The sequence below is a fragment of the Chelonoidis abingdonii genome, chromosome 1, assembly GCF_003597395.2.
Source record: "Chelonoidis abingdonii isolate Lonesome George chromosome 1, CheloAbing_2.0, whole genome shotgun sequence".
Lineage (NCBI taxonomy): Eukaryota > Metazoa > Chordata > Testudines > Testudinidae > Chelonoidis > Chelonoidis abingdonii.
In genome coordinates this window covers 255,590,109-255,606,514 of record NC_133769.1, presented here as the reverse complement: position 1 = coordinate 255,606,514, position 16,406 = coordinate 255,590,109, and the positions used below count along the sequence as shown (strand labels likewise).

The 16,406-nt window shown below is 41.8% G+C and overlaps 1 protein-coding gene across 2 annotated transcripts in view; it reads right to left on the bottom strand.

Moving 5' to 3' along the window:
- ECRG4 (ECRG4 augurin precursor) overlaps positions 1 to 631 on the bottom strand; it is a 29,003-nt gene extending 28,372 nt beyond the window's left edge. Inside the window, exon 1 of one of the 2 annotated variants that reach the window (XM_032790892.2) lies at positions 414 to 631. The gene's annotated coding sequence lies outside the window, so the exon portion shown is untranslated. Of the gene's footprint in view, positions 1 to 266; positions 393 to 413 lie in introns of those variants that run through there. The other variant, XM_032790893.2, reaches the window with a different exon arrangement.
- Between the last annotated feature and the right edge of the window lie 15,775 nt (positions 632 to 16,406).

Genomic DNA, 16,406 nt, shown 5'->3' with positions numbered 1-16,406 from the left:
TCCATGCTACAATAGGAGAAAACACTCAGCTTTCATATAAATAAAGGATTTTATTGTTCTTTTCTTGATGATTCTCTAAAATTGAAGAATATATTGAGAAATGATCAATGTTACTACCATCCACATCTCTAATATTCTTCAGTGAAATCTCACTGTACTGCAGCAGTAGTGGTTTTAGACATTTAGACACACACCAACAACCTAGATTTCTGTGAGCAAAGAAAAATATTTACATTGCACGAATGTACCGATAATTGAAGACTAACCTGTTTCCCCTGTGATACCTGTAGTTGTTGTCAGCACAATCCTAAGGTGTTACAGTAACGTTTCCTCCCAGTACTGTCTAAAGAACCCTGACATGGTTTTTGACTTTCCTCCTATATCTACAGCAAACACATATTTTATTAGTTTACCTTTAAAATAATATGCTTCCTGTCTCCTTCCCAAATGCCTGGCCAGAAGAAATGACCTTTTCTGTCACGGAACAAGTTTCTCTTTATTTAAGCATTTCTTGACTTCTGAAAGTAATGCAAGAAGTGAGCAGGCAGCAGAGGAAAACAGTTCCAAATGCTGAGGCCACCTGACTGGTGAAGTAATATATGAAAGACGCATTTATTCTATTGCTCGTGTATTCCAGCCCTTTGGCTGAAAACTTCTACTAAGCATTTTGTGGACCAAGTGTGGAGAATCGCATTGCTGCTTAATCAGAAGGAGGCCTGACTGCCTGCAGAAGGATGATTACAAGCAGATGTATCCCGGTGTTCTCATGTAAAAAGAATTTGTTCTTTTGTATAGGCTGTATGATGAGCAACAGATTTTAGGGAGTATTTCCATCTGTCTTAATTTCTTGCAGGTGTTAGAAGCAAGTATATTCTGGCTGAGCAGACCTGATCACTGCAAATGCTGTATTCCTGTGTATCTGAGTGATCTGGCCTCATTTACCCTAAGGCACACTCCTACCAGGCTTAGCAGAAGGAGCAGGGCATGACCTCCAGCAGTGCAGACCTTACTGTATGCAGTAAGGGATCAAGGAGGGTGCTCAGCACCTGCCTTTCAAAACAGTGGAAGACTGACATCTAACTACTGACAGAGCCCTTTACTGGAGAGTAACCAAATCAGGGAATTACCGTAATGTTTGACGGTAGTAGTATCACAATATTTTCCTTTGAAAAGATACAAGAAATGCAGCACACATGCCCCTCAGTGGGCTATCAGCAGCAGGGATTGAATCTAGGCTGTCAGGAGTGAAATGTACAAGCCTTTACTGCATGAGCTATACACCCCATTCTCTTAGGCTAGCCTGTAGCACACTCAGCCACTCTGTGATTGCTATGTCTCTGCTGCCACTGTGAGTAGGCTGACCAGATGTCTTGATTTTATGGGGACAATCCCCAATATTTGGGTCTTTGTCTTACATAGGTGCCTATTACCCCCAACTCCCTGTCCTGATTTTTTACACTTCCTGTCTGGTCACCCTAACTGTGAGGGAGCCACCCAGCCTGGGTATGCAGACTCAGGTGAGGAGAGCTGGCACAAGTATGCTAAAAGTAGCAGGTGGACATTGCAGCACCGGCGAAGGCTCAGGCTAGCCACCCGAGCTCAGTCATAGGGGGTAGGTTGGGTCTGAGCTTGACTGGCTACTGCGCTCCTCTGCCGGTGCTGCAATACCCACACCGCTATTGTTAGCATGCTAGTGCCAGCTGCACTCAAACAAGTCTGTCTGTCCCAGCTAGAAGGTTCACTGCCAGCCACTGTGTAGACAGACCCTATGTGGCTTAGTCACCACTAGATGGGGACAGAGTGCCACACTGAGTGGGCCTGGCTTACCTACCTTCTCTGGCAGGGAGAGTGTGTCCTGAGCTTCAGAGGCTTCCCAGTTCAATTCCCTGTATGGGCTGCCCCGAGAGGGGAACACAAAGTAGGCATGGCTTACAGAAATAATTCAGACAGACACCACAGACGCCAGCTAGACGTAATAGAGTTCAACTTCCATAAAGGGATGCTGGGAACTTCTTAAATAATTAAAAGAAATCACAAATAGTTTAAAAACTCCTTATTGGAGTCAGGCTTAATTTTGGAGATTTACAAGTTAGTAACCTGTGAAACCTTTATGCCGGTGAAGTATCATTATGGTTTTTGGCCTCTGCTTACTGCAGTCACAACATGATCACAGAGACTTCAAAATTGCCAGTACTGTAGCTTGTCAGTATTACTGATTTGCAAACTAGGGAAATGTGGTCTAGATGAAATTACACAAGTTGAAAGCCTAGTCTCAAAGAGTAGCTATCAATGATTCACTGTCAAACTGGGACACTGTATCCAGTGGGGTCCCGCAAGGGTCAGTCCTGGGTCCAGTACTATTCAATACTTTCATTTATTACTTGGATGATGGAGTAGAGAGTACAATATGTTTATAAAATCTGCAGACATCTCCAAGTTGGGAGGAGATGCAAGCACTTTAGAATTCAACATGAACTTGATAAAGTGGAGAGTTTGTCTGAAATCAACAAATATGAAATTCAGCAAGGGCAAATGCAAAGTCTTTCACTTAGTAAAGACTAATCAAATGTACAACTATAAAATGGGGAATAACTGGCTAGTTGGTCATACTGCTGAAAAGAATTGGGGACTCGAGTGATAGTGGACCACAAATTAAAATGTGAGTCAATGATATGATGCTGTTGTGAAAAAGGGAAAGGTAATTCTGTGGTATATTACCAGAAGTGTCACATGTAAGACAGGGGAGGTAATTAGCTGGCACTGGTGAGGCCCCAGATGCATTACTGTGTCCAGTTTTGAGCACCATACTTTAAAAAAGCCATGAACAAATAGGACAGTGTCCAGAGGAGCGCAACAAATGTGATAAAAGGTTTTAAATACCTGATCTCTGAAGACAGGTTGAAAGAATTGGGCATGTTCAGTCTAGAGCAAAGACTGAGTGGGGGGGCGGGGGGACAGATAGCCTTCAGGTATGTTAAGGGCTGATACAAGAGGATGGTGATCAATTGCTCTCTGTGTCCACTGCAGAAGGACAAGAAGCAAGCAGCTTAGTTTGCAACAAAAGAGACTTAGGTTAGCTATTAGCAAAAACTTTCTAATTATACAGAGAGTTAAGCACTGCAACAGATTACCTAGGGAGGTTGTGAAATCCTTGTCACTGAAGGTTTTAAGAACAGGATGGACAAAAACCTGTCAGGGATGGTCTAGTGAGATCCAACCTTTTTAGTATATTAATCTTAGATTGCATATTTGCTAGGTAACCTGCTTTGATCTGTTTGCTATCCCTTATAATCACTTAAAATCTCTCTTTTGTAGTTAATAAATTTGTTTTTGCTTTATCTCAAACCAGTGTGTGGGAGCTATAAGTTGGAGCAAATAGCTGTTGTATATTTCCTCTCCACATTGAGGGAGGGTGCGAATTTCATGAGCTTATGCTGTATGGATCTCTTTGCAGCACAAGGAGGGTGTGCTCTTGAGCAGCTGGGCAGTTTCTAAGCTGTAGCCTTGCCATGCAGAGCTGATCACAGCAGCCTGTAAGTTCTGCAGCTGGGTGCGTCCCTACCTGCGTATGTGCTGGTGAAAGAACAAGCTTGGAAAGCTTGGCAACTTAACAGCATCACAGTGTGAGAGGGAGCCCAGGCTGGTGGGTCAGGGGGGCTCAGTGGCACCCCAGTTCCAGGTGACACCCCAGAGGGAACCCATCAGAACTTACCCCAATAAGTACCTGTCCTCTGAAAACTCTATCCCCTCTGCATACGCTAGCCCAAAGGGCTTCCCTGGCAAGGTCACCAGAGGTTGAAGGCTTTTTAAAAATTGTTTCTTTACGAAAAATCAGGCAGTAGAAAGTACCCAAAGGTAAATGACTTACAGTTTGTACAGTTTCCAAATACCACGGGCCTCCCAGGATCACCAATACATTTGTGCAATCCCATAACTTGTCAAAGCTGCAAGACCAGACAATACTACATCGCCATGACATGATAGGGTGGAGGTGAGAGGAGGCTGATTTAAAATGCCAGTAACTTTGTTTTGCTGGACATGGTGCTGCCACCATTGACTAGATAGCTTTGTGAGCTGCAGAGAGACTCATTACTGCCAACCCCAAAAGTTCAAAAATCACAATACACCTCCCCCACCACCAAAATCATTAGGCTTTAAAAAAAAAATATTGTGGGTTTTTTGGTCTCGCTTGATTGCCGAACCCCCTGCCCACCCCACCCGGTGTGACTGTTACAGTGCTGTCAGCTCTCTCATGCTTGTATGGGAAGGTAATTTTGGGGTCTCTCTGCAGAATCTCTCACTGCAAAACCCAGCTCAGATTAAATTTGACAGATTTGTACCAAATTCTGCCTTATGTCACAGAGCTTCCAGCTTCATTCCAACCCCCCAAATTCTAATTCATTCTGCCCCTCCTGCCTGCCCCCTCCCACATCTGCCACTTGCCCTGTATATACCTCACCACCTCCTGCAGCTCCAGGGGTTTCTCACCCTCTGTCCCCCTTCCCAGGCCTGGTGTTGCAGGGAGCAAAGAGCAGAGTGACCCATTTTTCCCAGGAGGACGGAAAGCTCAGCAGCTGGCTCTCCCCTTGCTCAGAAATCTTCTCTCAACTCCTGAAGGGAGGAGGGAAAGTGCTGCCAGCTTCCTGAAATGCTCCGATTGATTGGCTGTTCTTCTCCAGGATAGTGCCTGTAATTCTGTTTCTTGTAATTAAATTGGGAGCGTTGGCAACACTGCAACTGTACCTATTACCCACAAAACTAGCCAGACAGGGTGATGGAACCCTCTTAAAGAGTATCCTTAGGCAGCGACCATGTCTTTCTATATAGCTGTACTGTGCCTACATCAATGGGGCTCAGATACTGACTGGAGCATTTGGGTGTTACTGTAATACAAACCATTGAAAGTATGGGGTGGAAGTGACCTCTGGATGCCATTTAACCTCTTCCCCCACACACACACCGAAGCAGGACCAAGTATACCTAGCCTAAATGATTACTTAAACCAGTTGCAGAAAGTCTAAGGGGCAAGCTGCCCTTGCTTGCAGCTTACTTATCCCAGTATTCCTTTCATAGGCTAGAAACCCCTCTAGCTTGGGTCCAGCCCTTCCCCCCCAGTTGAGTCCTTGTTCTCTGCTGGTTCCAAGAGTCTCCTTTGGGCGGGGAGTCAGTGAAGAACCACGATGATGTCACTCTCCTGCCTTAAATAGCTTTTGCATATGGTGGGAACCCCTTTTCTCCAAGCTTGGTTCCCATGCCTCTCAGTGGAAAAACACTGGTATTCCAAGATGGAGTCTAGTACCAGGTGATCTGGTCACATGCCACTGTAGTGTCATAGCAGCCATGACTCAGAGGCTGTTTGCAGCATCCTTTGGAAGGCTCCCAGGTTTAGAGATAAACTTCTTGTAAGGCCTATTGTTCTCCCTAATGGTCCATTGACTTGTGTTTCCAGCCAGCCATCCAGACTGACAGTCTTTTGCCTTGTGGGCATTCCCCAGGTGTAAACACATTTTTAATAGATACATAGACAATATTCCTAACTTCAGATATCAAAATGATACATGCATACAAATAGTATAATCATAACCTTTTCAATGATATCTCTCATGACCTATCTTGTATAAAATACATTATAGTTATGCCGTAATCATATCATAATATCTCTATGAAGACTATAAGATGCAGTGTCAAAGAAGTGCATTGTGGGGTGGCTAACCTCACAAAATTATGGAAACAAGGAAGACTAATTTTACCACTTCCATGCAGTGTAGTTGTAGCCATGTTGGTCCCAGGATATTAGAAAGACAAGACGAGTGAGGTAATATCTTTGATTGGACCAATTTCTGTTGGACAGAGAGAGACAAGCATTCGAGCCATAGAGAGCTCTTCTTCAGGTCTGGGAAAAGCACACTGAGCAACAATCTGTAACCCATTAAGCCCTTCTTTTTGCCTTATGATTGCAGAGGTGTTAACAGGCCACTCTACCTTGAATGGTCCCTTAGAATATATGTTAATTGCTAAATAATCCGTTCCATTTTGCATTTAGCTGTGAGGGTCTGAGTGCCTTTCCCAGACCTGAGGAAGAGCTCTGTGTAAGCTTGAAAACTTGTCTCTCTCCCCAACAGAAGTTGGCCTAGTGAGAGACACTACCTCATCTACTTCACCTCTTACAGTAATACAGTTACAGTGACCTGATGGATGCTGCAAAGTAACAGGGGGTAACATTTTCAAAAACACCTTAGTGACTTGGAAGCATAAGATCCTTTCAAAAGCACCTCAGTCATTTAGGAGCCTCACTCTCATTCAATGGTACTCATGTCACACTCCTTGTCAGTACCTGGCCCAAGCTGAGGAACCTGATGATCCAACCAGCTGACCAAATTTGCTGATGAATCCTGGTCACATGCAACCTGAGGCACATTGTGCACATGCTACGAGAAGAAGCTTCTTAAGTGACTTAGATGCTTTTGAAAATGGCATTTAGGTGCCTTTGAACATTGTACTCAGTGTGTCTACCCAGTTATAAGAACCTGACTGTGTGCCTACTAACTAACAAGATAGTTAGTAGGGGCAGCACCTTGTGAAGATTCAGCAGTTATTAACCATTGGCTGTCTGGACACAAGCCATGTTTTTAGCCAGACATGCCCCTAACCAGTTATAGGCATAGTAAAAAGTTACTGAAGCTATGTCTACACTTACCACACTACAGTGGCACTACTATAGCATGTCAGTGTAGACACTCCCTACAGAGGCGGGAAGCGTTCTCTTGTTGCTGTAGTTAACCCACCTCCCCAAGATATGGTAGTTAAGTCAATAGAAGAATTCTTCCATTTGGGAGAACAATAACTGCTTGCCTGAATATTCAAGGAGAAGCCAACAAAAAGGGATACAAAAAGCCAAGAAATGGTCACTTTGCTTTGGGACAAGTCATACATAAATCTTTCTCAAGCAAAGATCAGTGACAGTTTTGTCTGAGGCCTTGTCTACACTGCTTGTTTCCACCCCAGCCAACACAGTTCTGCTGACAAAACTTTATAGTGTAGGTTTAGCCTGAGTATTTACTGTAGTGTTTGGTCCTTGGATATTAAATCAGTAACTAAAGCAGAAAGTTATTACGGTTAGAGAGAAACAGGAGAAAAAAAGAGAGCTGAAAAGTTGCTTGCCTGAGTCGCTGGAAAATGGGCAGCTAATTGACTGGTGGTTTCAAGCAAAGTTCCATGTAAAAGTTTGGCAGGAATTGGTGTGACCAAAACTCTGAGATAGATTTTATTCGTGATCACTTAGGCTTGGTCTCTTCACTTAAAATTTATATCAGCCTAACTATGTCGGTCAGGAGTGTGAACAAGCATACCTGACCGATAATTATGCTGACAAAACCCTGAGCATAGCTGAAGCTCTGCCAATGAAAATATTAGCATAGCTAATAGCATTTGGAGAGGCGATGTTCCTACACCAGCAGAAAACTTCCTTTTGCTGGTGGATGCTCCATCTATACTAGAGGGCTATGCCTACTTAGGTGAGGCAGTGTAGACAAAGCCTTGGGGAGGACTAGGTATTAGGTTAAGGGATGTCTAAAAATCAGCGGATTTGGCTATTGCTGGAAAATCTGAGCAGAACATTAACTCTTGTTAGCACTATGTGAGCCAAGCAAGAGCTGAAAGAACAAGAGAAACCCCGTTTGTTCGGTATGTCTTGTAACAACTTATTTGAATAAAACTTAAGCCTAAATCAGGATTAATTTTTACACTCATGATTTAACATTGTATAGTATCTGTAAAAAAAAATCCTACATTTATTAGGCTATACAGTGACTGAAGTAGCTATTTTGGGGAAACTCTTCCTGTTTTCCTCAGGTCTCTGCCTCTTTAGCTGCTGCCCCTTGCCTCCTTGTATGTATTACATAGACTGTGCACCAATAACTGAAACTGGACTGTACTTACGCAGCTGTCTCACTTATCTGAGCACATTATGAAAAACCTGCTTGTGTGACACGTAAGTGAGGACACAATAGATCTCTGAAACATCAGCAGTATTTTGTTCAGAGATCAGCAAACAGATACCATGGTGCCATGGTTATTTAATAAATAATGATGCTACTCTGTAAGAATTTAAAATATCCAAACAAACAATAAAAATTCTCCCTCTTTCAGTCTCTCTAATCCCACAATATTTGCTTAAAAGGGACTGGTCCACAATGAATAGATATGTTTAAACATAATGGGCTATTTATAGCCAACACTTGTGCCCTTGTGGAAGATCATTTTTCTATTATCTCAGGAAGGATCCTTTTAATTTACCAAACAGCCAGGCACACAGGCAGGGTGACTTTGAGTGACAAATCAGACACATTCTTAGTTGCAGTGTGTACAGAATGTAGTATGAAGCTGTTTTGCCATTGCTTTCTGTGTATAGCACCTTTACATTTCTAAAACCTTTTCCTTTTGCTCTAAAACCTTCCTGTTCTGTGCAAACAATATATATTTTGTTCTCAGAGTTGCTGCATCTCGTTATACTCCCACACCCACTTTACTTTGGGGAACTTCCTTGTGTAAAGGTCACTGAAACGTCACCTTGATGGACTCTAACTCATGAGGGAGACATGGACAGCCAGGAGGCCATCTGAACATGGAAGCTGATCCAGAGGCTTGATAAGGGGTTCTGGGGGCAAAGGTAGGGAGTCAGTGTCTGAACAGCAAGCAATGCTGACGGGCTGATCAAACAGTGGTAAAGGAGACAATTGCCTTTGCAAGACGTAAGCTAATAACTTCTTTGTTTTTTCTGTTACTAGGCTGAAAATGTTGTATGTAGTTTAGTGTATGAGAACTTGAAATGTAAACCTAGATACATTAAGGAGCATTTTCATGAATTCAGTTCTCTCTATTCTTAATAGATCTTGTTTTTTGTTAAATTACTGTTGCAAGGGGTGTTTCACACAAACATCCCCAAAAAGGCGAGAACCCTGTAGCTCCCAAAGATAGGTGAAGGGTGTCTGGAACCTACACTTCCCTACTCCATCTTGGACAAGGGCCATGGACAGAAAAATCCATGCTCAATGAGTTGTGTTGTCACCAGGCTGCAGTGGGTGAACACAAGGGGGGGTGGTAGAAGGACCAACCTCCAAAATATTACCCTTGTGTGTTTCTTTTAAAACAAGGTTAAAACAGATTGAAAATGTTCATGTACTTACCTGTGGATAACTGAAGAGGTAAATATTTTCAAATAGCATGCTGAAACACAGAGCGGCTTTTGAATCATAGCAAATTAGATTTTGCATTTCTGTAATGCCTATACATTAAATTTAATTTAATTAAAGCCAAATTAAAGCCACACAATACATCTGGAGAAACACTGTACTACAGAGGAGCATTCTTATCCCTATTTACCATGGAGAAACTCAGACATGGAGAAGTGAGGTGATTTTCCCTGCATCACATAGGAAATCTGTGGCAGCATTTGGAACATAACCTGGATCTCCTGACTACCAACTCTGTGCTTAAGCTGGAAGGTCATCTTCCCCTCTCAAACCCAATTGATGTATTTGTTAGGGAAGCCACTCTACAGCCAGCGATATACTTTTGGTCGGAAGGTTGTGCAGCACAAAATAACAAAAAAAGAATTTTTAATTGGTCTCCGTCAGGTCATTAATATGTAGCAAATGTATTGCAGTGATGAGACTTCTACCTGTGTAGCTCTTCCTTTCATATCCATCAGGTTCATTCTGCACTAAAAACTGGTATCGAGAGACACATTTACTCTGTGATGCATCAGAATTTGTTATCACCATACCATTAATTTCCACACACATCTGCTGGAGTATTTGTTACTGCCTGTGTCTCACATTTATCTTCATTTAATCCCCTTTTTACTGCCCTTGTTCTAATGCCAGCAGCTATTATGAAGCCCTATAAACATTCATTAACTATGTGAGCTGGCCCACTCTCCAGCATCCACATCACTCCAGTTGTTTGGGTTAAAGGTTGCAGAGGGTTTCATTTCCACGACATTACAATTATTAAACCACAAGCAGTCAAACTGAAAAAAACCCCATGTGTGATAAAATGTCTGAGAGCACCTAACATGGAGCCTCCTACTTCCCCAGAAAGGCAGGGAGTTGGCATTTTCAAAGGAGCCGGGGGAGGAAGGCTGCCAACTCTCAGTGAATTCCAATGGGATCTAGCTTCCTTAGTCTCCCTTGAACATCTTAGTCTAACCCTTTTGTTTGACAGACAAGTGACTCAGACTGCTGATTCCAACTCTATCTGTTCCATCTGTCCTGGGCCCCATATTAATCACACCTTATATTTCATTCCCTTCAGCCATCTTCTAGTAGGATCCACCATGATAAACAGGAAACATTTCTTAAAAGAAAACAGGGCTTTTCCCTCCAGTGCATGGGCGTGTTATCCACTTTCCCTTCCCTAAGTGACACCTTGCAGTTCAATTATTTTGCTGGGTTAAAAAGCCTGGTTTGACTCTCTTTTCCCCTTTCTCCTGTGACTAGCTTCGTCCAATCAAAGTGCCCAGGCCTGGGTGGAACCTGAAGCCTTAGAAACTGGTGTGGGCTGCTCAGCCCATTTCTGTCAAGAAATGGTTCTATGTGGTAACTCATGGACTTCGTTGGGAATAGTTACCATGTGCGCTCAGCTCAGGAGTGATGCCCAAAGCAGGCTTGCCTTTTTCATTTTTTTTTTTTTTTAATTATTCCATTTCATTGTGCACAGGCCTGACTTGAAGCCCATTGAAGTCATTGGAAGTCCTTCCACTGACTTCGGTGGGCTTTAGACTAGGCCCATGATCTATCTGTCATAGCATTTGTGGTGTATATGGCAAATATATGGGACTATGATCTCATTCTATCATGATGGCTTCCTTTTCTGTGCATTTCTCCTCCCATTTTTATAGGCAATAAAAGTTTTAATAGGGCACATGACAAGGAAACTTAATCTTTGTTCTTTCGGACTTTCTTGCTGCTCTTGCTGCTTATGCCTCACCTGAAGGGATAATCCTCTGTTGATGACATCATAATTGCATTTCGTGGAAATTATTTATCAGTTTGCCAACAGAGGATTAAAACTTCAGAAGAGGAGTAAGCAGCAGGAGAAGGTGATTGCCTCAGAAACAAGCCTTTTGGTATTATGTAAATATCCTAACTAATAAAGACCAAGGGGAAAACAATATACACAATTTTGCTTACAGAGCAGGTATTTTATCTAAGGAAAATGAATTTTCAAAGTTTTCTGTGAAGTGTCATCTGGGCTTTCATTGTCTCTGTGATAATGCCTGTTATATAAGTCATGTTCATTAGCCATTGCTGCCAGCAGCAGACTATGCATTGATTTACATTTCTTTATTATGAATTGGAAAAGAAGAGGGTGGGAAAGCAGTGTGTGAAAGAGACATAGACCAAGACTCCCTCAGTACAAATACAAACCTCTCATTCCCACTCTAGCTACCAAACACAACAAATTCTAGTCAACTTAACAAGTTGTTTATGCCCCAGAGGAAAATATAAACTTTTGAGGGCCCAGATACAAAGCCCACTGACATCAATAGAAAGACTCCCACTGATTTCAGTGGGCATCAGGGCATTGGTTAAGTTATTTTTCTTCTTTTTTATTTATTATTAATTCATAATTAGCATTTGTGTGACAGAAGGCCCTGTCAGGATTGGGACCCTATTGTGGTAGGCAAAGTACAAACATATTTGAAGGCATAATATTTAGCAAGTGCTTATGTGCTTTGCTGAACTGGGGCCTTCATGTGAAGAGCTGGCATGGACCTTTACTTCTACATTTAGTAGTGACATAGATCAACAATGAACACATTCCAGTGGATTCCTCTCTGAGCACTGAAGAAATCATAGCTCTAATAACGTGATATGCACACATGCCCCTTTCCTCAGCTTCTAAGACCACCACTATCAATATCAGGGCTAAGACAGGGTTGCAATCACAATAGATGTAATAACATTTGTGGGCTAAGACACCCTTTCCTAAGAAATTATCTCCCTCTATGCACTTTACTGACATTTTAGTTTCTTGGGACTTTCTATGTTACCTCTATCAAAATTTGCTAATTTCCCTAAAGTGATGAATTCTAGTAAAGTCTGCATAACATGCACATATTTCAAAATGTGTACGATTCATTAGCTATTCCTGCTGGGCTACAAGTTGCCAAGCCTTGTTGAGCAAATCTGTTTGGAATAAGTCTTTGTGATACTTGGGCTTTTAACCGTAGGCAGCTAACAGTTCACCAGCCCTCATATTCTGTTCATCATCTTTAAACTTCAAATAAAAGACGACATGCTCTGCTTTTTTATTAAACAAAAGGCTGAAGTCAAATTTTGCCTTGCTAAATCTTATCAATTGGTCTCCATATACAAACCTAGCAATGGTTTTACTTTACTTTCTACATCTGCTACACTCTGTTAACCGCTGGTTTTTGTTTTGTGACTGATTTCTCTATCCAGATTCCTCTTAAGCAGGACTTCCAGTTCTCTTGTATTATTGTGTATGAAATAAATGTACCAACATTTTGATCCATATATTCTTCAATCACTTTTTTTATTATAATCTCTAATAGGGCAGTCTTTGAATACATATCAGTCAAGCTCCAGCTAGGTGTCTTGCTTATGTATGGTATCATTAAAGCCACTGGTAAAAACAGTGACTGGCCTGATATGCCTGGTGGGAATATATTACAGTCACCTATCTTTTGCAATCAAGACTATGAAATAAGGAAAAAATTAAAGCCTAGAAAATATAGCACAGTAGAGGAAGTGAGAAGAATATGTCCTATTCAACAGCTAACAGTTTCTCCAGGTATCAGTCATTTCTACCGTTCATGCCAATTCCAGAAAAGCCTCTGACCCAAATACACTGCTACCTGCATCTTCTACATGAGCATAAAGGTGATTGTACCAAACACTGCCAAAACAGAATGGTAACGATTTACACTCATTTTGCTCTGGCGTAAATGACTAAAGTGCATGGCACAATTGAGAGTCAGGGCCTCTTCTCTCTGGATTTTGGAAATTGGGAACGTCAGATCTGGCAGGGGTTGGATCTAATGCAGCATTCCAGTCTTCTGCAATTACAAACAGCTAACAGAAGACATATTCAGTGCAGCATAGACACATTCCCCACTATTATCTGGAGCATAAACTGCAACCTCTAGGATTTCATTTCTCCTTACATTTAGCACTGCTAGTGGGATATTTTCTTGATCACCTCTTTTGCTCTTGGTCTTCTGCACAAAGTCTGTCGAGTTCCTTCTGTTTCAAATGGATCATCCTCTTCAGAATTCAATAATTCACACAGAGCACTTATAAGAAAATTAAAGCAAGATGCTCCCTTTCTCGGCATCTTTAGGGATCCTTGTGAGTCTAAGACTATTTCTCTGGGACCTGTTTTCTAAAAAATTTCAATAGTTTAACCTCATGTGAATTATTAGAAGCTTCCATTGAGGTAACCAAGTCCTCGTAGTCAGTGAGAATGGTTTCAATGCTCAGAGCAGATGAGTGAGGCAAAGCAGTCTTTCCACTTCCCACAATCCTGGGTCAGTGGAGGGCCAAACTGACCTCCAGCACAAATCAGAGCAGCCATAGGGCTGCTCTAATTTATATCAGATGGAACAGTCATCTGGGCACTGTTCAGCCAATTGTAGATCACTAAAGCAGAGTGCACCCTGGCTATACCTGTCACATCCTTGGAACAAATGAGCATGCCTCCTATGCAGAGGCGAGGGGCAAAGGGTGTAAAAGTTGGCTATGCCAGTTTTATGCCACCAGATGATTCCCTTTGGAAATATATGAAGGCTCTTTTATTTTCTCATGATCTTTTCCTTGGGTTAATCAATTTTAGTGACACCTTGCCCCCCCAGTGACTAAGCTAATATTGAAGCAAAGTGTGTACTCTTCGTAGAATAATTGATGGATTCAGTGTGGGGGAAGCAGAGGCTCTGTCAACCTATTGGTCAACATATTGTTATCATCATGGAACATATGGCCAGGTTATTTCTCTTTTTTCCCTCCATGGCAAGCAATTTTATCTCTTCTTTGCTCTATTAGATACTATGACATTTCCTCTTCGAAAACCAGTTGTATAAAGGGACAAATATACTAAAGTTACAAAGAGGTGAATTTTCTAGCGATAGCAGCCTGTCTCAGGGCATGCTCTTCTCCTACCTTCTAGCCCCACAGAAACCGCTCAGATGCCACCAGCCAGTCAAACGCCACACTGCACAGTTTATTTCAGATCCCTCCACCAGCACCTCTACAGTTCCATGTGACAATACTATTTTCAGGGTCTCATGTACCATCAGCCCTTTCCCAAGGGCCTGAGAGGAGAAGAGACCTCCCTTCCTTGAGCTCTCTCTCAGGAAGTCCATGTCTCTCCCAGGCACTTCCTTCCTTTGCCTTTTTGTCAGTCCTGAGCAGATGGGTTAATTAATCCTTTGGCTCACCCAGCCAGCCAGCCTGATTAGCTGCTTCCATTCCATTCCCCAGTCAGAGCTCTCTAGTTGTTACCAGAGTGATCACTGCGAGCTCCCAGCACTCTGTCATGGCCTCCTTGTCTTATGAATGCTCTTGAGGAGTCTTCCAATGAGGAAGATGATTAATAGGTTTCCAAATTGCATTGCAGTATGAGTTATCCATGGAATAAGGAAGAGATTTTATATTTGGACTGGACCATATGGATTCTAAAATTCCATTAAATAGAGGATAACTTGTCCTAATTGATGGAGTGGTCATAATGAAGGAGACATTGGAGGATAAAAGTAAGCCAAGTTTGAAAAAGAATTGTACTGCCACAATGATACAATCTATAGAAGAAGAAAGAAGCAGCAGCAACAGCAGCCCCTAAGGGAAAACCTTATAAAGAGTTCAGCCAAGATAACCAGAACTAGAGATGTTGAGTTGTTTAACACAGTCACTTTTTAAAGCAGAACTGTACTTTCAATAGCAGTAACTGGAAGAAGAACTGTTCCCTAAATTAGTGTTTGCACTAGTGACCAAAAGTCTCAGTCAGGCTGGGTACAGTTAGGTGCTGTACAAATACACGGCAAGAGACGGTCCTTGTTTCAAGGGCCAAAGGCAATAGAAATGTATCGTACTAGGAAGGATTAAAAAAGTCAAATATCAAGACTGCAAAGTTCAAAAAAGTAAGATTCTCCCCTCAGATGTCAATCCACAGGCAGTTCTCATTGACTGCAGAGGGTGCTATATGCATGTAATGGAAGATAGAATTTGGCCCAGCACGCAAGCCTTGTTCCTACCAAGATCTGTGTGACTGTGCACCCTGCTTCCTCAGCCAAAAAGGGGAGAGTTTTCCTACATTTTAATCACAATTTGCTCTGTTACAGTGTACAAAGAGATAAGCTGAAGATCACAAAGGAAAAAAGAGATGAAAGAACCCCAAAAGAATAATGTTTCCAGATACAAATCTAGCCCATTGAGGTCAAGGGACCTTTTGACATTGACTCTAGTGGAGTCAGGATGTCATCCTCTATGCTTGGTATAGTCAGAGAAATACCCCAGATTCTTCATCAAGGTCAATCTTGTACAGCTCTAGTCTCCGAATAGTGGTTTTTGTAACTGGGCTAGAGTCACTGCCAATAGAGCACTGGGCCAATGATTCTGTTCTTAAGGATCTGTTCACATTTTCATTATTAACCCTAACTTGGAAGTTTAAAATTTCAGCTGCTTCAGATCACCTCAAGATGAAACTCGAAAGCTCTGAAAATTCATAAGTAACAGCACTAGACACAGGAGCTAGGAGGACTATAGCGCACTAAAGTAAACAATATGCAGAAAAAGAACTTTGATTTGATTTTTAAAGCATTTCACAGCACCTTTAAAAGTTCTTCAACTCCTGCTGCTAATTTCCCATGTGCAGTCATGTGCCTCTTTCTGAAGTTATAAACATTTCCATAGCAATCAATTTGGATGTTACAAAGAGGAAATTATGATGGGGGTGGGAAAATAATCTCTTAAAAACCCAAAGATTTTATTTTATTGCAAACATTCCTAGTTAAAAAAAAGCTGGAAGAAGAAAAATAAAGCAAGTAGCTGATATGCAAGTCCTAGAGCTGTCTCTAGCGAGTTTAGTTTCTTTCAATGCCTTCAGTAAGACATAAGTGGGACTTTAGTTCACCCTGTAGCTATTGTTGCAAACCCCATTTTTGTTTTTCTGCTGCAAAATGCTAAACAGTGTTTGATCTTAAATACCATCTTACCACAGTTCCCACAGAAAACCGGGTCAGAGTTTGACCCTTTATTTTTAAACATGTTTTTTCGCATTTAATAATATAAAAAGAAGTAGTTACAACCAAAATCAAACAAACAAACCAACCCAACATTTCCAGATGCCTGAGGAAATCACAGAGAGGAATAAACTGATTTTGCCTC